The 21,640-nt window shown below is 42.6% G+C and overlaps 1 long non-coding RNA gene across 2 annotated transcripts; it reads right to left on the reverse strand.

Moving 5' to 3' along the window:
* Nucleotides 1–4,959: 4,959 nt before the first annotated feature.
* On the reverse strand, nt 4,960–13,546 carry LOC109204658 (uncharacterized). Of its 2 annotated transcripts, XR_003213299.1 has the most exons (5): nt 13,254–13,546; nt 7,386–7,430; nt 5,914–6,072; nt 5,647–5,815; nt 4,960–5,443 (listed from the first exon to the last, which is right to left on the reverse strand). It is a non-coding gene; the product is annotated as an uncharacterized LOC109204658 (long non-coding RNA). The 2 variants fall into 2 exon arrangements; XR_003213300.1 differs by lacking the exon at nt 5,647–5,815 and having other exon boundaries at nt 13,254–13,543.
* Nucleotides 13,547–21,640: the final 8,094 nt, after the last annotated feature.

Raw genomic sequence — 21,640 nt, forward strand, 5'->3', positions numbered from 1 at the left:
GGTCCATGCAAGATTTTCCCTGCCAGCATCTGCACATGTCTCCAATAATTAAAATCAAGATACAATTAAGCTCACAAACACTTAACCACCGTTATGGTAATGAATGAGTAATTCACTCCAAAATGGGATGCTAATTGGAAAACAGGCTTGAAACATCATTCAGTCACCAGCAAAACTGCTCGAATACGTTTGGAATGCAGCTAAATGCAGAAATAATTACATCTACCTGTTAGAGGCCATACCCTGAATTATACGTAACGTTATACCAAAACAAAATTTAAACAGAAGTTTTGAGATTTTTAAGACTAACCCAACGCATTCATCCAAGGAACTGCAGTCTCTGGCGCTTTGTTTAATTTTGAAGGCCCAGAGGTGTTCTCCTGGTCCTGACTGACAGAAAGGTTGGATCAGCTGCAGGATTATTCTGTTCTCCTTTGATTGGTTGTTTTTCTGTCAGGCAGTTACTGAAGCTTTGGTTATTTTAAAAGATTGTGTAGTAGCATGTAGCATATGTTCTTAGCCTATTTTCTTGTTTATGAAACTACGATTGTACAACCTTAAAGCACAAATAGTTTTAGCACGTCTATCTACCCACATAAAGAGGAAAGCCTATAAAAAACCAGGATATAATGACTGGCTTAATGGTAGCATTATTATCATGATTGTCCAACTAACTGCTCAAATTACTGTTAATTATTAAAGGAAACTATTGAATTTGCCTATAATAAGATAGAATTGAATTTTGCTAGCTAGCTGCTAGCTAGAGGCCCTACAGCCCCCTGAGATGTCTTTAAAGTCAAAACTTTGAGAGATGTAGTTTCTCAGAATAGTGTAGTATCCAATAGAAAAACAGTTTGGGAAATATAATATGATAGCTGAACAGTACTACATAGATGTGTCCATATCTATGATTTCAGACAGCAAACTGTCACTGTGCCTGTACACGGGTTTGTGTGGGAGCTGCAACCTGCAGTCTGTGCCTTTTATATGTGATTATTTCAAAAGGACTGTTATATTCAGCCACTTTCTCAGAACTGGAGCGCTAAAAAAAAGATCATTTTGAAAAACTTTATTTCCTTTAAATGAGCATCTGTGCCAAAGCTTAGAGTGATAGGAGTTGGCAGCCTTCCTGAAAATATAATCCTAAAAAAGGGGAAAAATTGTGTTCATGAACAGCTTTTCTTACTCTGCTGGAGCAAATGTGTTCAGCTTTCTCGTGGCTGGAGCAGCAGGAACTTGAGCTGATCATAACAGTAGGATGATTTTCCACTTTAAAAAAATATTAGTTTAAACTCAGCACCAACACAAAAATTTAACAAGGACTTGGTGGGTGGAGGAGTGAGTGAGAGGTCTGGCGAACAGCAGTCTTTACACTTTGTAAGCAAAACATGAATTATGAAAAACAGACCTTAACTTCCCTTGCAGTGCATAATTAGAAATGGGTGCACATAAAAAGAAGGAAAAGAGGAGGAGTCCCTCGCAGCGAGCGGACTTGGTAATTATCCTTGCACCGGTGGAGAGGAGTTTGAGGACATAATCAGGGACGGGGACGAAACACACCCCGAGCGACTAAATCTCTCATGTCCAGGACACTGACCACATCGCTACAAGTCTGCCTACGAAGGAAGACTATGACTTGTGTGTGTGTGTGAGTGTGTGTTGAAGCCTTCACTCCAGGAACTCAGTTAGGTCAAGCAAACATATTCATCTGTTGGCCAAGCTTGGCTAAAATTGCATCTCAGTGTGATATAAGGACAAAACATAGTTCAGGATATAAATTCTCAGTGTTGGAATAAAACATATTTGGCTGTCTGTTTCATGTTAATGTGTGATGTGAATTTGATCCAGTAATTACAGGCAAAGGAAGACCCTTGGCAAGCATCACAGAGCAACACTACAGGCTCATAACCAAATTTTACTGTGTGTTAATGGATGCTTATGTTTTCATTTTCCCAGAAATTGTTATTCTAAGGATAATAAACTTTATACTAAGGATTTTCCAGAAAACGTGTCGAGGATGCAAAAAAAAAAAAAAAAGATTTTTAAAACCAAGTCTGTCCGGTTTAATGTTTCAGGTTTCGGTGCTTCACAGAGATATCTGTGAATTTAGCATGAGTCAGTGCAACAATCCTGATGATGTTTCACTTTTTATTATTAAAATGAAGATGAAAAAAAAAGCACAGTAGATACTAGTGACTTTTACAGAATCGAACCAGAATTCCTGCATGTTTTATTACATACTGGAATTAATATTATGCCATTCAGTTTTTTAAAAAGATTTTTGGGGGGTTTTCACTGGTTTCCATTTATCTATTTATTGTCCATGGTGGAATGGTTGTACACTATGCATCTTTAATTACTTCCACAGTCCACTAGTTTGAATTTATTTTTAAAATTTTCTCTAATCCACACATGGTCAAATTATATATACAAGTTCAAATACATACATACACCCCCACCATAGCTCTTCATTTGTCTCTATCATTTACCTGGCACAGACCCAGTTTTCAGGCATAGGCCACAAATTTTCAGTCCACTTACTAAGTGATGATGTACCAACGCTTCAGAGTCCGAGCTCCTCCTCGGATAATTAAGGCATATGTTAACATGTTGTAATACTTTCTATCTTGTTTCATTGAGTTAGTTAGTTCATTTAGTTTTATTTATAAACAAACCTATAAAAATAATATGTGATCATTGTCTGTCTCTTTAGTTTTTTATTAGCAATATTGATGTGCATCGCATGTTTTCAGTTTTGAAAACCTTATGATAAAACTACTGCCCTTTCCTGGACCCCAAATATCTGGACAATGACATCTACTTCAAGGCTAACTAAGACATCAGTGTGGAGGATCAGGATTTATGACTCAGCTTGTGCTGTGAATGGATCATCACCGTCTTTATCTCCTTTATGATTGCATTTGTCTCGACCCTTTAGGGACCCTCATATAAAAGTTATCTTCACTCTGAAGCTAGCCACTAGTTATATGTCACCTAGCACAACTTCAGTGACCATACAAACATTACTGCTGTTTGGTTTTCTGTCTTCATTCATGTCTGAAGTGATAGCAGAGCTGCATGTTTTAGTTTTTTAGAAATCCATCAGTCAGAAAATGGTATCTCATCTTTAGCTGCTCAAAGAGGCTCATATGATTGTTGGGATTTTCTCTGTTTTCTTAGTATTCATGTAGGGTCTTTACCTTACAATATAAAGTGCCTAAAGACAATTGTTGTTGTGATTTGGCACTATATTAATAAAACTAAATTGAATAGAATAGATGGAAACTAGCGGGTTAACTTTTTGCTAACTCTGTTAACCTTGATAAATTCTTTTGTTTATGGATGCCTGGATGTTAATCTTTATTGTAACATCTAGGAGAGCAGCTACACTGATCATTTTATTGTGTTTGAGTTGGGGAACCGAAGAAGAGTTTGGACCCGGAAATAGCTAATGACGTCAAATTTAAGAGGTGGCTTGGGCTGAGGTTGGGGGTTTGGGAAAGCCAGAAGCCTAATGTTACTCTGATTTATCCATTCCTAAACCAGTTAATGATACCACCACCATGCTTCCAAACATAGCCATTGTCATTTTTAAAAAATAAGTTCAAAAGCAGTGCTACTAAACTCACCATCTTGGTACTGCATCTGGACACTTAATTGGTTAATTATTTCAAAGCATTATCTAAATCAACCTCCTGAGTTCCGGTGTCCTCATATGGAGACATTACGCTTAGTTTTTTCATCATTCTACTTGATTAAGTGTTTTATAGCTCATTGAACCATGAAAATGTTACAGTGTTTTGTTATGTAACATAAACCTGAGAACCAATTTAATGTATATTTTATTTTTATGAGAACATTATTCATGTTTTTTTCATTATTTTTAAAGATCATTATTGGGTTTTATACTTATCAGCACCACCTAAACCTCTGAAGAACAAATAGTTCAATCTTCAAAAACAAAAAAACCCCAAAACCAACAAATGTAATGCCATATGAATTGTCTTACCCGAATAGGCGGAGTAAAAAGCTCATGACAACATTTTACAGCCTGTTGTGACTATTGCAGAACTGCAGTACATTAACCAAAACACTACACTGTGATATCCTTTTAAAAATGCTTTGTAGCTATGCAACCATTGGTGGAAACTTCTAGGTGTAATTATTTTTTAAAAAAAATAGAGAAATAGAAATATCCAATGGTGTTATGAGCCATTAAAGCTAACCCAACTATATCACTTGTCAGTTTCATTGTTACGTCATTACTATGGCTAAAGCAATACAACTTACAGTCTTCTCTTTGCAGTCTGATTTATTCACTATGGACCTGGACCCACATTCGCATTTGCAGTCCAGGCATTTAGCTTGGCACACTTCTGCAGAATGACGCACAACCACTTACAGCTACTTAGAGAATAGCAGAAGAGGCTTAAATTCCTGGATCACCACCATTGCAAGAAAACCAAACGTAAGTAGAGCAAGGTCAATGTCCCCTCTCGCTCTCTGTTTTACACACACACACACACACACACACACACACATACGTGTTTTCGTGAAATATCAGGACCTATGACAAAAATGTGACAAATGGGAACGTGCCTTTCTGAAGGTCCTAGAGGCATGGGAATCACACAAAACTTGACCCATGCTTCCAGGAACATGCCCATCTGTTGAGATTTTGGCTAGGGTGAAATTTTGGTCAAACCTGAATTTAATGCTACTTGTGAGGACACTGTCAGGTTTATGTGACTTATGAGCACCATAAGGTCACACACTGATATTTCATGTTTAGGTGAATTGTGAAGCCCATGGAAACACATAATTTTCAAGTATACATGACTTATAAGGACCAGGTAAGGGTAGGTTCTGTATTTTTAGCTTGGCTCCTTTTGAGATTACAATGTAACAGGCATGGATGCACAATAGTAATGCTCACCAGTCTTGTAACTTCTGACAGAAATATCAGACATTTATGTGTTAATAAAACAGTAAATATGAGCTGTGTAGAGACTTTAAAAAAGACATAGGTCAAATGTGGTCAGTCTACTTTTTAAGTCTTAATATTGTAATGCATTAATTCATTTTGTAGTGAATGTTCATGTGAATAAAAACGTGGAACATTATCTGCCTTTCTTATCATTTAATTGCAAAAAGCACCCAGCATAAACCACAGATTTATGAGTAAGAACAATGCAATACAGAAAACTACAATACTGACATAACTGTGGAAGCAACAAAGTATCTCTCTTGCTTGTTTCTTTTTTTCTTGCATCTTTCTTTTAATGCTATGATCCTGTTGTGGATGTAGTACTTTATGGCAACCCAGTCTCTGCCTTTCCGAGCTGCCGGCTCTGCTTGGAAGCAGCAGTCACATTCCTTTTTACCTGGTACTTAGCAGCAACCTTTACTTCATCATTTGTCCACTTGCTTCTCACCTTCCCAGCTGTCATGAATGGAAACAAAAGAAAATATCTTAATGTGAATGCAAGAAAAGATAGAAAATATTCTAGTTAATAATGTGAATACAAAATGTTCTTAAACCTTGCTTTCTACTGGAGCACTTTAAAGGAGCAATAAGCACAATTCATCATACTTTAGGTTGAAGGAATTAAAAATGGCTATGTGAAGAACTAGAGGTGTAATTACATCTGGAGTACAGCATGAAGTCACAATCCCTCTCTCTGTGTTGATCTCCAGCCATAGACTTTGGTTTGGTTTACAGGCAGTGCAAAACAGCACACCTAGCAGTGAAAAGATATTGCTTATCGCTCCTTTAAGGATGCTTGGAATGAACCATTTGAAGTGCTGTGTTCTGCTGGGAATCAAATAAGATGAAATGATTTATGATAAAAACTCTCAATAGTGTCATGTCTGAAAACAATAAACTTGTCCTTTGATCACAAGTATATTCACCTAAAACATTTTGTATTTGGGTGCCTTTGCCCCTTCTTGGTGAAGTGTTGCTAATGTTTTTGTTGTCCAGGGTGATTGAGGCAGAGGTGCCCTTCATGTTGTTCAGGGCAGCTGAGTAAAGCTTGTGGCTTGGATCCCCAGAATACTTGGTCCTTGAGCCTTTGAAAAGTAACAGTGAAATATGAGAATCAATGCATGCAATAGGTCTGCTTGCTTTTTTCTCTGCATTGTAGGCAAAGTCAGGTTTGGGCAGTGTGTAATTCTAAATTAAGGGGCGATCGTGGCTCAAGAGTTGTAATCGGAAGGTTGCCAGTTCGAGCCCCGGCTCCGACAGTCTCGGTCGTTGTGTCCTTGGGCAAGACACTTCACCCGTTGCCTACTGGTGGTGGTCAGAGGGCCCGGTGACGCCAGTGTCCGGCAATCTCGCCTCTGTCAGTGCGCCCCAGGGTGGCTGTGGCTACAATGTAGCTGCCATCACCAGTGTGTGAATGTGTGTGTGAATGAGTGGATGACTGAATATGTAAAGCGCTATACAAATACAGGCCATTTACCATTTGATATGAATATTTTACATGTGAACATAATCTACTAATAATACTCATTAGAGTGTGATTGTTTGAAATCGGATAGAGTATTATTATCATCATGACATCCATACCTGCTGTTCAGTTTCAATGTAACACAAACTAGAGTTGTTGGTTCTACCAATTGAGAAAGGCTACAAAAACACATTCATGTCCTTCACAGCTTAAAACAATGTGAGGACAATGTAACACACACTACAATCACTGGTCCTACCATATGAGGACTTCTACTTAAACACACTCATGTCCTTCACAGCTTAAAACAATATGAGGACATTGTAACACACACTACAATCACTGGTCCTACCATATGAGGACTTCTACTTAAACACACTCATGTCCTTCACAGCTTAAAACAATATGAGGACATTGTAACACACACTACAATCACTGGTCCTACCATATGAGGACTTCTACTTAAACACACTCATGTCCTTCACAGCTTAAAACAATATGAGGACATGACGACTGAACACATGTAGAGTTCATGTTCCTGACTTCTAACTTCTCCTGCTGTTGTCAATAAAAGCTCTAAACCCAACACTGATGTAAAGCCATCTATTTCCCCAGAAATTAAATCATGTAAACTGATCGGCGGGAGGTTAAATGGACAAAAACATGTGTAAAAGGACAAAAATATCAAATGTAGTCAGAATAAAGATCAAGCTGATGCTTTAAGGGAAAGTTTGGACTAACAAATGATACAGACAATTACTTTCTCCTAATGCTAATGTTGATTTTGGGAAACTTTGACTCAAACTGATTGTTTTAATACAATTAAAGTGCATTTCATTTATGCACTAGGCCCAACTGGCACATATACTTGATACCATATAAAAAAATATGATGTGTAACCTGTTGGAAGAATGAAGTGGGTATGTCACTCACCAATTGGTCTGTATGAGGCTGAGGCAGGACCTCAGCACTTGGTGTCTGCAACAAAAGACAACAATATAACGTCAGAAACATTCTCTAGTTGAAGCGTCTCTGGCTACAGCACAGGCTTCTTTGACGAATATCTGCGGTCGGCTACAGGAGGTTGAAAACGCTAGTTCTGATCACGACCATCGTCTTTCTCTGGTTGAGAAAACATGTTTAAAATTGCAAGCGGATAACGAGGCGCTTCGTCTAAAAGTATTAGATCTGGAGGGTCGGTCCAGACGGCAGAATATTAAAATTGTTGGTCTGCCCGAAAAAATTGAAAATGGTCGTATGGTGGAATTTTTGTCTAAATTTCTCCCGAAGCTTTTGGGCGCGGACAATTTTGACAAGCCTTTGGACATTGACCGAGCACATCGTTTGGGCGGCCGTACTCCCGGGGAAAGAGATCGTCCCCGGGTAACTATAGCGCGGATTCATCACGTTCAAGTGAGAGAGAAGATACTACAGCTTGCTCGGGAGCAGTTTCCCTTGAACTATAATGGTAAAGCGATTCACATCTTCCCTGACTTCCCGACGGAGGTGGTGAAACAACGGCAGGTCTTCCAGGATGTGCGTAAACGCCTAATGGATGCTGGAGCTCGGTGTAGCTTTTACTATCCAGCGCGTTTACGAGTAATGCATGGTTCCATGGTCAAAGTGTTTTCAACGCTACACGAGGCTGAGGATTTTCTGGGAACTATACAGGAAGGCAGTGACTAATTTACAATCTTTGACATCTTATTTGAAACTCATTGCATTGGGATGTAAGTGACTATTTCATTTTTCTCTCAACTATGGTGGCATTGAGGGTATATATATATATATATATATTTTTTTTTTTTTTCTCCCTTTTGTGAGGGGAGGTTGGAAAGCTCGTCACCTTGGACCGTTTATTTCGTGATGGTCATGCGGACCCTCTGTGAGTATGCGGGGTTTCTTTTTTGTTTGGGAAAGTGGGATGAGGGGGAAGAGGGTTATGTTTTTTGTGTTGTCGGTATGTTGTACTTCTTAATGTTATACAAGGGCAATTTATGTGTACACTGCTATTTATTATTTCTGGAGTGAATCCTAACTCATCATCGCTAAGTGGTGGCATTAGATTTGTGAGTTGGAATGTGCGAGGACTTGGACATGTGCACAAACGAGCTAAGGTTTTTTCTCACTTAAAATCGCTAGCTGCTGATGTTGTGTATCTTCAGGAAACCCATATGAAACCGACTAAAGAGAGGTTGCTCAGGTGCTCCTGGGCTAATCAGATTTTTCAGTCGACATTCTCTAGTAAAGCTCGTGGAGTGGCTATATTGATCCGTAGAACAGTTCCATTTAGACATGGGTCCACGGTTAGTGATCCGAATGGTCGATTTATCCTGGTGACGGGCCATATTCATGCAACCCACGTTACTTTATTGAATTTATATGGTCCTAATTTTGATAGCCCAACTTTCTTTCGACAAATATTTAATTTATTATCTAGTCTCGCTGATACTCATGTAATTTTAGGAGGCGATTTTAATTGTGTACTTGATAAACACTTGGATAGATCCACTCAAAGCTCCCAGTTGTTTAACGCTTCGACTGTTCTGAATAATATGTTGAGCTCTACTAACCTAGTTGATGTTTGGAGACTGTGTAACCCTACTGGTAGAGATTACTCTTATTTTTCACAAGTGCACAAATCGTACTCCAGAATAGATTATTTTTTGCTTGACTCTAAATTGATGTCTAAAGTTGTATGCTCATCTTATCATAATATTTTGATCTCGGATCACTCTCCAACCTCTTTAGTCCTGGACTTCTGTGGTACGAAACAACAGGGTAATTGGCGTTTTCACCCGTCACTCCTGTCTGAGACATCCTTTTGCCAATTTATGACAACTAAAATATCAGAATTCTTGGAAACTAATGATAAACAAGACGTTTCTGATTCGATTCTATGGGAAACATTTAAAGTGGTAATGCGAGGAGAAATTATTTCATTTGAATCTTCGTTAAAAAAAGAACGACGGAAACGCCTGTTCGAAATAGAAACTGAATTAACACAGTTAGAACAGGACCATAAGGTTTCTTCTTGTCCCTCTTTGTTTCAAGATATCATTAAAAGGAAGTTTGAGTATAACACAATTTTATCTAGTCAAGTAACAGATCAGCTATTTAGGATCAGACAGAAGCATTTTGAGTTTGGAGATAAGCCCCATAAGCTTCTTTCTCGGCAGCTGAGAGGCCTACAGGCCAGTAGGGCTATATATAAAATTAAATCAAGATCAGGTGAAATTTTAATTAGCCCTAAAGCGATTAATGAGCGATTTAAAGAATATTATGAAGAGCTCTATATGTCAAAATCTTGGGGCAATATTTCTGATTGGTTAGGGAAGTTGGATCTCCCGAAAATGAATGATGCTGCACGAGAGGCTTTAAACTCAGATATTACTATTGAAGAAGTTTCGAAAGCTATTAAGTCATTCCCCAATGGAAAGTCTCCAGGCCCAGATGGGTTTGGCATTGAATTGTATAAAAAATACTCTGAAAAGGTGGCCCCGCTTTTATTGAGAATGTTTAAGCATTCTTTCCATACTCAAGCATTTCCTCGTACGCTATATGAAGCTAATATTTCTTTGTTATTGAAAGAAGGAAAGGATGAAACAGAATGTTCCTCTTATCGACCTATTGCTTTGTTGAATTTGGATATGAAAATTTTCACTAAAATTTTGGCAAACCGATTAAATGGACATGTTGGATCAATTATCCATCCGGATCAAACTGGGTTTATTCCTCAGAGGTTTTCCTTCTTTAATGTTCGAAGATTGATGAATATTATGTATCATAGGCATTGGGGAGCTTCCAAGATCGCAGTACTGAGCTTAGATGCCGAAAAGGCGTTTGACCAGGTCGAGTGGGCCTATATGCTCCGGGTACTGGAGAAGTTCGGTTTAGGCGAACAGTTTATATCATGGGTTGATATGATATATAGGCATCCCTCTTCTTCCATTCTTACTAACCAAGATAGATCTGCGCCTTTTTTTTTACACCGCGGGACACGACAAGGCTGCCCTTTGAGCCCTTTGCTCTTTGCAATTTCTATTGAACCTCTTGCAATAGCCATTAGGAATGAGCCCTCTATTGACCCTGTCAGATTGGGGAATATCAAGCACTACATTTCCTTATATGCGGATGATGTTGTTTTGTTTTTGTCAAATCCTGAGCGATCTGTTCCTGTACTCTTAGATGTGGTGAGGTCATTTGGGGAAATCTCAGGTTATACAATTAATTGGCAGAAGAGTGAGTTTGTGGCTTTAACTACAAATTTGGATGTTGATTTTTTAAAAGTTTTGCCTTTTAAAATCACAGACAGATTGAAATACTTGGGTGTCACTTTGCCTAAGGATCCTAAATTGATCTTTAAGTTGAATTATCTTGAACAAGTAGAAAAATTGAAAATAGATGTTGAGAAATGGAGGGCTCTCCCTATCTCCATGGTAGGTCGCATTAACGTAATTAAAATGGTTTCCCTTCCTAAATTTTTATACTTATTTTTAAACTTACCTATTTTTCTGAATAAGCAATTTTTTAAAGTGATCGACTCAGTAGTATTACCATTTGTCTGGGGCTTTAAAACTCACAGGATATCAAAAGTTCATCTATGTAAGTCAAAACTTAAGGGTGGATTTGCTTTGCCAGTGTTTCAGTTTTATTACTGGGCTGCAAATGCTAGAACTCTTGCTTATTGGCAGGAAGGGTACAAAAAAATTAAGTCTGCCGATACCCCACCTTGGGTGGTCATAGAGAGTGGTGGGGTTGAGAATAGTTCCCTCCCTGCTCTTCTTTTTTCATCCTCTAATTCGCGAACCAAGGTCAATAATTTTATAGTTTCGAACTGTGTTAAAATCTTTAGTCAGATCAAAAAAGGTTGTGGTCTACCAGACACTTCAATCCATACTCCAATATACGGTAATCATGCATTCCCACCCTCATGTTTAGACGCCTCTTTTGATATCTGGACACAGAAAGGTATTATTACTCTCAAAGATTTATATATTGACAGGCAGTTTGCATCATTTACTCAGTTGCAGAACAAGTTCTCTCTCCCTGCGTCACATTTTTTTCATTATTTACAGATAAGAAACTATGTCCGTCAGAGTATTGCTAATTTTCCATCTCTTCCGGAAGAGGGGTCAATTTTTACACTTCTTCTGAGTTCCCCGGATTCTAAAAAGTTGGTTTCTGGTTTTGTGAAAGCCTTTTCTGAGTATTTAAATTCTAAATCTGACTTTTTGAAGATGGCATGGGAGGAAGAGCTTGGTTTGCTGATTGGAGATGAGGTGTGGGAGAGGAGTCTGTGTATGATCCATTCTTGCTCTATAAATGCAAGGCATCAGTTAATTCAATTTAAAGTGCTTCACAGACTTCATTATTCAAAAACTAAACTGCACAGGATTTTTCCTTCTATCAGTTCGATATGCGATCGTTGTAAACTTGGAGAAGGCTGTCTTACTCATTTGTTTTGGACTTGTCCCAAATTGTATAACTATTGGTTGAATATTTTTAACTGTTTTTCTGATATCTATAATTGCACATTAGAGCCGGACCCAATAATTGCATTGTTTGGATTTTCCTCTTCCCTTTTACACCTTAGCTCTGCTGCACAAACCACAGTTTTGTTCGGAATGGTAATTGCTAAAAAAATTATTTTGACTCTTTGGAAGACGGATATTGTACCTCAATTCAAAATGTGGCTCACAGAACTGACTGCTCTACTACATATGGAGAGAATTAGGTATATATTAGCAGACAAACTTAGTAATTTCTTTGATGTGTGGCAACCATTTTTAGATCATGTATTAAAACAAAGTCCTATTTGATCGATCACCAATAACTTAGCCTTCCACCTTAGCGTTTTATTTTTGTTTATTGCCAGTGTTGAAGCAATATTTTCGTTGTTGCAGTGTAAACTTTTGTCTTATTTGTGTGTTTTAGCCCTTGCTGTTGTGTTGTCTGTTGTTTTTTCGTTTGTTTTGTTTGTTTGTTTTTTCTTATATCAAAAATCTCAATAAATATATATATTAAAAAAAAAAAAAGAAACATTCTCTAGTATAAATCCCGACTAGATAATTAACTACAGATCATATTTGTATCAGTGAACATTATTACAGAAGGATCTCACTTCCTTATACCAGATTCTATAGAAACTTAACACTGTATAGTTCTGCTACCAACAATATGAGGACAGTGTAACACACACTAGAGTTGTTGGTCCTACCACATGAGGAAGGCAACAGAAACACACTCATGTCCTTCACAGCTTAAAACAATATGAGGACATTGTAACACACACTACAATCACTGGTCCTTCCATATGAGGACTTCTACTTAAACACACTGATGTCCTTCACAGCTTAAAACAATATGAGGACATGACGACTGAACACATGTAGAGTTCATGTTCCTGACTTCTAACTTCTCCTGCTGTTGTCAATAAAAGCTCTAAACCCAACACTGATGTAAAGCCATCTATTTCCCCAGAAATTAAATCATGTAAACTGATCGGCGGGAGGTTAAATGGACAAAAACATGTGTAAAAGGACAAAAATATCAAATGTAGTCAGAATAAAGATTAAGCTGATGCTTTAAGGGAAAGTTTGGACTAACAAATGGTATAGACAATTACTTTCTCCTAATGCTAATGTTGATTTTGGGAAACTTTGACTCAAACTGATTGTTTTAATACAATTAAAGTGCATTTCATTTATGCACTAGGCCCAACTGACACATATACTTGATACCAAATACAAAAACATGATGTGTAACCTGTTGGAAGAATGAAGTGGGTATGTCACTCACCAATTGGTCTGTATGAGGCTGAGACAGGACCTCAGCACTTGGTGTCTGCAACAAAAGACAACAATATAACGTCAGAAACATTCTCTAGTATAAATCCCGACTAGATAATTAACTACAGATCATATTTGTATCAGTGAACATTATTACAGAAGGATCTCACTTCCTTATACCAGATTCTATAGAAACTTAACACTGTACAGTTCTGCTACCAACAATATGAGGACAGTGTAACCCACACTAGAGTTGTTGGTCCTACCACATGAGGAAGGCAACTGAAACACACTCATGTCTTTCACAGCTTAAAACAATATGAGGACAGTGTAACACACACTACAATCACTGGTCCTACCATATGAGGACTTCTACTTTCCTGTTGGAGGTTGAGACAGGATGGAAGGAGAGCAGCGAAGTAGCTGGCACAAATGATTCTATTGACACAACAGGGAAGTGAGATTAATGAACTGAACACAACAGACTCTTTCAAAATAAAACAGGAAAAATGGCATGAAAATACAAACGTTGTAATATACAGCCCTAACATAAACTCCTTAAAACAATGTTAATAACATTAAGCCAAACTCAACTAACCCGCCACTAAACATAAGAAACTCAAAAACCTTAGAATAACGTCAGAAACGCTGGGCCAGAGACCCAGACCTATTGGTTTGTGCTAAATACGAAAACATTAATATTAACATTTAAATCCCCCCAAACATATCTTGTGTTGAAAAAAAAATGTGTGTTGCAGTTAGCTACACTTAAAAAGAGCTTAGACTGACTGTCTGTGCAGTTGAAGATGCAGAGCACATGCAAGGCCGCAGGTCCCTTTATGTCATGATCCTGGGTCCCTTTGACCCAGCGTTTTGTGTTTTCTATTATTGTAATTTTGGTTCTGTTCTTCCTCGGTTAGTGTTCATTCTTTTCTACCAGTGTATCCCTGTGTTAGTCTGCGTTTTGAGTCTGTGTCATTACGTGCATGTGTTTCCTGTTTTACTTTAAAAGTCTCTGTCTTATCTCAGTGTGTTCAGTTTACTTTTCCCCTGTCTCGTCAGGTCTGATTACTCCCAGCTGTGCCCTCCTTTTGTGTCTCATTCCCTCGTTATCCTTCTGTGTATTTAAACCTCGTGTCTGCCTCTGTTAGTTGCTGGTTCGTCTGTGTTGCTCCCCTCCGTGTTCTCGTGTTTTCTCCCTGCATCTCCGTTTCTCGACCCAAGGTTTCAGGTTTGTTTGTTAGCTCTTCCCAGTTTAGGTTTTTCAGTTCTTGTTCACCTGCCTTTGTTGTTTGTACCCACGCGTGTAAATAAAGGCTCACCTGCACCAGAGCTGCCGCCTTTTGGGTCCTCTCTATAATCTCCACACGCCTGCCACACCGGGCGTGACAGCACGAACCAGCCACCATGGACCCTGCGGCATTCAATCCGTCCGAGGAGCTCCAAGATGACATCACCTATAATGTGGAGATCCTCCTCGGGAAATGGCTGGAGAACCCTCCGTATGAGCTTCGCCGCGCTGTTGAAAGCCGGCTTCAACGGCTCTTTTCTGGCCTGCCATGGCTTTTGGAATCTCTTCCTCCGACCATGCAGGCTTTTCTCCGGCGCACACCTCACCTTCTCTCAGCTACTCCTGCCTCGCTGCCCGACTCGCCGGATGTGATCTTGCCCGGCCCGTCGGAGCCATCTGCGGGGAGGAAACGCCGATCGCGCCGCCGGCGCGCCACCCCACAGCCAGACGTTCGGACTTCTAATTCGCCGGCTGTGGTGAGTGAGGACTCTTTTCCGTTTTCAGACTATTTGACTGTTCATTCTGGGGCTGTCTTCTGTGCGGCAGATGATTATGGGAACAGCTCATCGCCTGCTCAGCAGCCGCTCTCAGCTCAGTTTTCTGGTGTCACTCCACCGCTGCTTTCAGAGGTCAGGCCCTGCAGGACGAGCAAGCAGCGGTGAAAGACGGATTATGTGGTGGAAGACACTGGGCTTACTCCGCTGCAATCCTTTGCTTTGTTCTTGGGACTTCCACGTTCAGAGCTACACAAACTCCCCACCTCCTCGTCCCAGCCTCGCTCCGCCACTCCTCCCCAGCCTCCAGTAGCCGCCCAGCTTCCAGTAGCTCAGTTAGCTGCCCCGCAGCAGTCTCCAGTGCTCCCCGCTTCACCCTCAGTGCAGTCTCCAGTGCTCCCCGCTTCACCCTCAGTGCAGTCTCCAGTGCTCCCAGCTTCACCTCAGTGCAGTCTCCAGTGCTCCCCGCTTCACCCTCAGTGCAGTCTCCAGTGCTCCCCGCTTCACCCTCAGTGCAGTCTCCAGTGCTCCCCGCTTCACCCTCAGTGCAGTCTCCAGTGCTCCCCGCTTCACCCTCAGTGCAGTCTCCAGTGCTCCCCGCTTCACCCTCAGTGCAGTCTCCAGTGCTCCCAGCGTCACCCTCAGTGCAGTCTCCAGTGCTCCCAGCGTCACCCTCAGTGCAGTCTCCAGTGCTCCCAGCGTCACCCTCAGTGCAGTCTCCAGTGCTCCCAGCGTCACCCTCAGTGCAGTCTCCAGTGCTCCCAGGTTCACCCGCAGCTCAGGCCCCAGTGCCGCCTGTGGTTCAGGCCCCAGTGCCGCCTGTGGTTCAGGCCCCAGTGCCGCCTGTGGTTCAGGCCCCAGTGCCGCCTGTGGTTCAGGCTCCAGTGTCCCCCGTAGCTCCAGTCTCACACACTCGCTTTATGCAGGGAGAAAGTCTACGTTCCACCCAGGGAGATTCTTGCGCTTTGGCTGCTTCAGGCGAAGTAATGCACTCCAGGGCCTCCCCAGAAGCTAGGTTTCACCCCCCAGCTATTACTGGACCCCTGAAGATTAAGCAGCCCTCAGAGAACTCCTCCGTGTTAGTGTTGCCTGGGCAAAGCCAGTGCTCCGTGCAGTGCCAGCTGCCTTTATGTCGGCTAGTGGACTCTTTGCCTCATGTCTCCGCTGGAGGGTCCAAAGGACCGCTCCGGCCTTTGCCTCGTGTCTCCGCTGGAGGGTCCGAAGGACCGCTCTGGCCTTTGCCTCGTGTCTCCGCTGGAGGGTCCGAAGGACCGCTCTGGCCTTTGCCTCGTGTCTCCGCTGGAGGGTCCGAAGGACCGCTCCGGCCTTTGCCTCGTGTCTCCGCTGGAGGGTCCGAAGGACCGCTCCGGCCTTTGCCTCGTGTCGTCGCTGGAGGGTCCGAAGGACCGCTCCGGCCTTTGCCTCCTGTCGTCGCTGGAGGGTCCAAGGGGCCCGTCCGGCCTTTGCTTCCTGTCGTCGCTGGAGGGTCCAAGGGGCCCGTCCGGCCTTTGCTTCCTGTCGTCGCTGGAGGGTCCAAGGGGCCCATCCGGCCTTTGCTTCCTGTCGTCGCTGGAGGATCCAAGGGATCCGTCCAGCCTGCAGCACCTCCGTCTCCGGCTTCCACGCCGTCAGCTGCGGCCTCTTCGTCTCCGACTTCCACGCCCTCAGCTGCGGCCTCTTCGTCTCCGGCTTCCACGCCGTCAGCTGCGGCCTCTTCGTCTCCGGCTTCCACGCCGTCAGCTGCGGCCTCTTCGTCTCCGGCTTCCACGCCGTCACCTGCGGCCTCTTCGTCTCCGGCTTCCACGCCGTCACCTGCGGCCTCTTCGTCTCCGGCTTCCACGCCGTCACCTGCGGCCTCTTCGTCTCCGGCTTCCACGCCGTCACCTGCGGCCTCATCAGCCACGCCAGCAGCAGCCTCCGAGTCTTCACCCTCATCAACCACGCCAGCAGCAGCCTCCTAGTCTTCACCCTCGCCTGGTCCAGCCTCCGAGTCTTCACCCTCGCCTGGTCCAGCCTCCGAGTCTTCACCCTCGCCTGGTCCAGCCTCCGAGTCTTCACCCTCGCCTGGTCCAGCCTCCGAGTCTTCACCCTCGCCTGGTCCAGCCTCCGAGTCTTCACCCTCGCCTGGTCCAGCCTCCGTGTCTTCAGCGTCGCCTGGTCCAGCCTCCGTGTCTTCGCTTTCGGCGTCGCTTGGTCCTGCCCCGTCGGGGTCTGCAGCTAACTGGCCACTTTCCAGGCCACTGGCCAGGCGATATCGCCGTCGTGGGCGGCCCCCGGACCACCTTCGCCTGAGTCGCCGCCGTTGCCTTCCGCACGGCCGGCCGCCTGAACTGGGTCCACATCGCCACCGCTGCCGTCCTCACGGCCGACCCCCTGAACTGTGCCCATGTCGGTGCCGCTGCCGTCCGCACGGCCGGCCCCCTGAACTGTTTGGGCTCCAGTGCTGTCGGCCCCCTGGCCGTCCCCCTGAACTGTGTCCACGTCGCCGTCCTCACGGCCGGCCCCCTGTGGTGTTCTGTTTTGGACTGTTTTCCTGTGCTCTGGTGTGTTTCCTTTTTGTCTTCTTTTGGTTTTGGGCTCGTGTTGTGTTTTCTGGTGCTCCTGTTTTGTTTTGGCTTCGGGCCCTCCTTCCTGGACCCCCACCGCCCGCCCTGCTCGGGTTGTTTTCTGTTTTTGGGCGTTTCTTGGTTTTCTTGTTTTGGGCTGTCTGGGGCCAGCCCTTGAGGGGGGGGGGGTACTGTCATGATCCTGGGTCCTTTTGACCCAGCGTTTTGTGTTTTCTATTATTGTAATTTTGGTTCTGTTCTTCCTCGGTTAGTGTTCATTCTTTTCTACCAGTGTATCCCTGTGTTAGTCTGCGTTTTGAGTCTGTGTCATTACGTGCATGTGTTTCCTGTTTTACTTTAAAAGTCTCTGTCTTATCTCAGTGTGTTCAGTTTACTTTTCCCCTGTCTCGTCAGGTCTGATTACTCCCAGCTGTGCCCTCCTTTTGTGTCTCATTCCCTCGTTATCCTTCTGTGTATTTAAACCTCGTGTCTGCCTCTGTTAGTTGCTGGTTCGTCTGTGTTGCTCCCCTCCGTGTTCTCGTGTTTTCTCCCTGCATCTCCGTTTCTCGACCCAAGGTTTCAGGTTTGTTTGTTAGCTCTTCCCAGTTTAGGTTTTTCAGTTCTTGTTCACCTGCCTTTGTTGTTTGTACCCACGCGTGTAAATAAAGGCTCACCTGCACCAGAGCTGCCGCCTTTTGGGTCCTCTCTATAATCTCCACACGCCTGCCACACCGGGCGTGACAGCTTAACTCCGGTGGGAACAGTTAAATTTAACTTCTAATATCTATTGTTGAAGATAAATCTTAAGTAATTTTTTAGCATTTATCATCATTCATCACACAGTTTGTTCAAATCGATTGTGTATTGTTTTAATTCCGTTTAACTAGCGTTAATTAGCTTGTTAAACATACAACTTTACCTTGCTAAATGTGCGTCGAGTCATGGATATCAAAGGTAAATACATACGTCAAGATAAATCTCTGCTGAGTGCTGAAGGTCCCGGATGTGCCGTTCACTCAGAGCTCCGGCGAGTTTGTATCTTGCCGTGACCAGCAGCTCTTTGGTTGAGGCTTTCGAACAATCAGATGCAGCTTTACTCACTTGTTGACCAATCACAGACGTCGTTCTAAGCTCCACTGACGAAATGCCGCATCCTCTCACCAGCCACGGGATCTCCTCGTCCATTTAACAACAAAAACACAGCAACACTCGCTGTATTTGAGGTAGGAACACTTGAGAACTGTCACAATGTTTTGCAAACTGCTGTTACAGTTAATTTCGTTCCGTTAATTTGTTTGGTTCCTATTCTTAAGTAACACTTAATACACATGTGGTTAGCTTGCTGGTCTAGTTTAAGTTAGCATGGGCATGCTGTTCACTGATGGAGTAATGCCAAAATTGGCCTGATATTGGCAGTGTGTGATCATAAACATGTCCTAATTTGTTATGAAAAGAAGAGCAGCATCCCTAGATCCTCAGGTGAAAATACAGATAATAGATAAGCAATTTAAGAAAATAAGTATAATGTGTATAATAAATGATTTTACTGTCACTTTCCTGGGTCTGTTGACCCAGCATTTTAAGTTTTAGTTTGTTTGGATGTTGATGTTTATTTATAAGTTCTTTAGGTTAGCTAAGTTCATTTGTTTATTAGATTACCCTTGTGATGTCTGTTTTATTGTGAAAGTCCTTGTCCTATATGCAGTGAGTCTAGTTTTGTTTCCCCTTGTCTTGTTAGGTCTGATTTGTCCCAGTTGTTCCTCATCCCCTCATTATCTCTCTGTGTACTTACAATGGCTTGCAAAAGTATTTGTCCCCCTTTTCCACATTTTGTCACATTACTGCCACAAACATGAATCAATTTTAATGGAATCCAATTGCAGCAAAAGGTGGTTCTACAAAGTATTGACTCAGGGGGCTGAATAATTACGCACACCCCACTTTTCAGTTATTTATTTGTAAAAAATGTTTGGAATCATGTATGATTTTCGTTCCACTTCTCACGTGTACACCACTTTGTATTGGTCTTTCACGTGGAATTCCAATAAAATTGATTCATGTTTGTGGCAGTAATGTGACAAAATGTGGAAAAGTTCTAGGGGGCCGAATACTTTTGCAAGCCACTGTAAGTCCTGTCCTCCTTTGTTCAGTGTCAGGTCATCTGTTGTCTTTGGTGCCACGTTTCCATGTTCCAGGTATGTTTGTATCCATGTCAGGTTTCATGGTTTGTCCCCAGGTTAGGTTATTGTTTAGCTTCACTTCTGCCTTTTGTTTTGTAATCTTTTAATTCAATTAAATTCAATTTTATTTATATAGCACCAAATCACAACAACAATCGCCTCAAGGCGCTTTATATTGTACAGTAGATCGCACAATAATAGATACAGAGGAAAAACCCAACAATCATACGACCACCTATGAGCAAGCACTTTGGCGACAGTGGGAAGGAAAAACTCCCTTTTAACAGGAAGAAACCTCCAGCAGAACCAGGCTCAGGGAGGGGCGGGGCCATCTGCTGTGATTGGTTGGGGTGAGAGAAGGAAGACAGGATAAAGACATGCTGTGGATTAATAACAAGTATGATTCAGTGCAGAGAGGTCTATTAACACATAGTGAGTGAGAAAGGTGACTGGAAAGGAAAAAACTCAGTGCATCATGGGAATCCCCGGCAGCCTACATCCATTGCAGCACAACTAAGGGAGGATCCAGGGTCACCTGATCCTGCCCTAACTATATGCTTTAGCAAAAAGGAAAGTTTGAAGCCTAATCTTAAAAGTAGAGATAGTGTCTGTCTCCCGAATCCAAACTGGAAGCTGGTTCTGCCTATTTTACCAGCCTTAATAAATGGCTTGCTTTCTGTTAATATTAAAATTTTCTTTCACGTTCCTTTGTGTCTGCATTTTGGGTCCATTCCTCAAATTCATACATGTGTCTAACCGTTTTTCCCCACTCGGCGACACACCCGTCGGGGGTCAAACTCTGGTAATTGGTGATTCTGTTCTCAGACATGTGAAGCTAGAGACACCGGCAACCATAGTCAATCGTCTTCCAAGGGCCAGAGCAGGCAACATTGAAGGAAATTTAAAACTGCTGGCTAAGTGTAGTGAAGTAGATTCTGGGGTAGGATTTTACATGATGTCCACAAACGCACCACTAACATCCACTCCTTCCCAGTTGACAGTTAGCAGGCTTATAAGAAACAGCTGCGCTTCACTACCAGAAGGAGTCATTTGGCAGTCTTGTCCATCCAAGGTGGCTGCGAGCATTAGGCAGTTAAGCGCTGCAGATCTCTCCAGGAAAGTTACTCAGTTTAGTATTGCCCTTTAGAGAGTGGTAAGTGGGACTCTTGTGTTCATCATAACGTGGCATAGTAGGGTGGACTTTGACAACTGTTTCCCTCTTTTGTTGCAGGCTTGCACTATACTGCTGCTGTCTTGTTATATGCTGTTTTGTTTGTTACGCAATGCTTTTATAACAAACAGTAATTTGGGGTGTATTTGTTTTATGTAGATCTTTTACTAATCTGTTTAACGTTTTATGCTTTCTTTTATTGCTTTAGTGGAGGTGTGGCCGCTTGTTGAGGGGCTAGGCACGTGAGGTGGAATCCCCTCCCCAATGCATGCGAGTGTACACACCGGGCATAGGTAGATTGCACCATTTAGAGTTTAGTGTGAGTGAGGTCTGCAGTGAAATCACACGGGTGAGTAATTGGTGGCACCCTTGGGCACTCCTCCCTGTAGGTTGCCTCCTCAAGTGGCCGGTCTCCACCATTTTGTTTAGTTGCTCTTTTATCATGTTGTGATTGTTTTTAGGGTAGCATCGTGGTAGGGAGTCTGGTCGTTTTAATTAACTATTTTGCCGTCTCAACCCTGCTACCTTAGGTGCCTTTTTGATTTTATAATTCTATGTTTTTAGTAGTTCTTCTTAATAAACCTTGATTTGTAAAATTCACCTGCCTCACCTTTGCCGTTAATAACGAGTCTGTGGGCTTTGGTTGCCAGTGTAACACTTACATTGGCTAGAGATATCTTTCCTGGGGTGTAACTCCCTCCCCCAGGTGGCGCTG

Source organism: Oreochromis niloticus, linkage group LG12, assembly GCF_001858045.2.
Source record: "Oreochromis niloticus isolate F11D_XX linkage group LG12, O_niloticus_UMD_NMBU, whole genome shotgun sequence".
NCBI lineage: Eukaryota > Metazoa > Chordata > Actinopteri > Cichliformes > Cichlidae > Oreochromis > Oreochromis niloticus.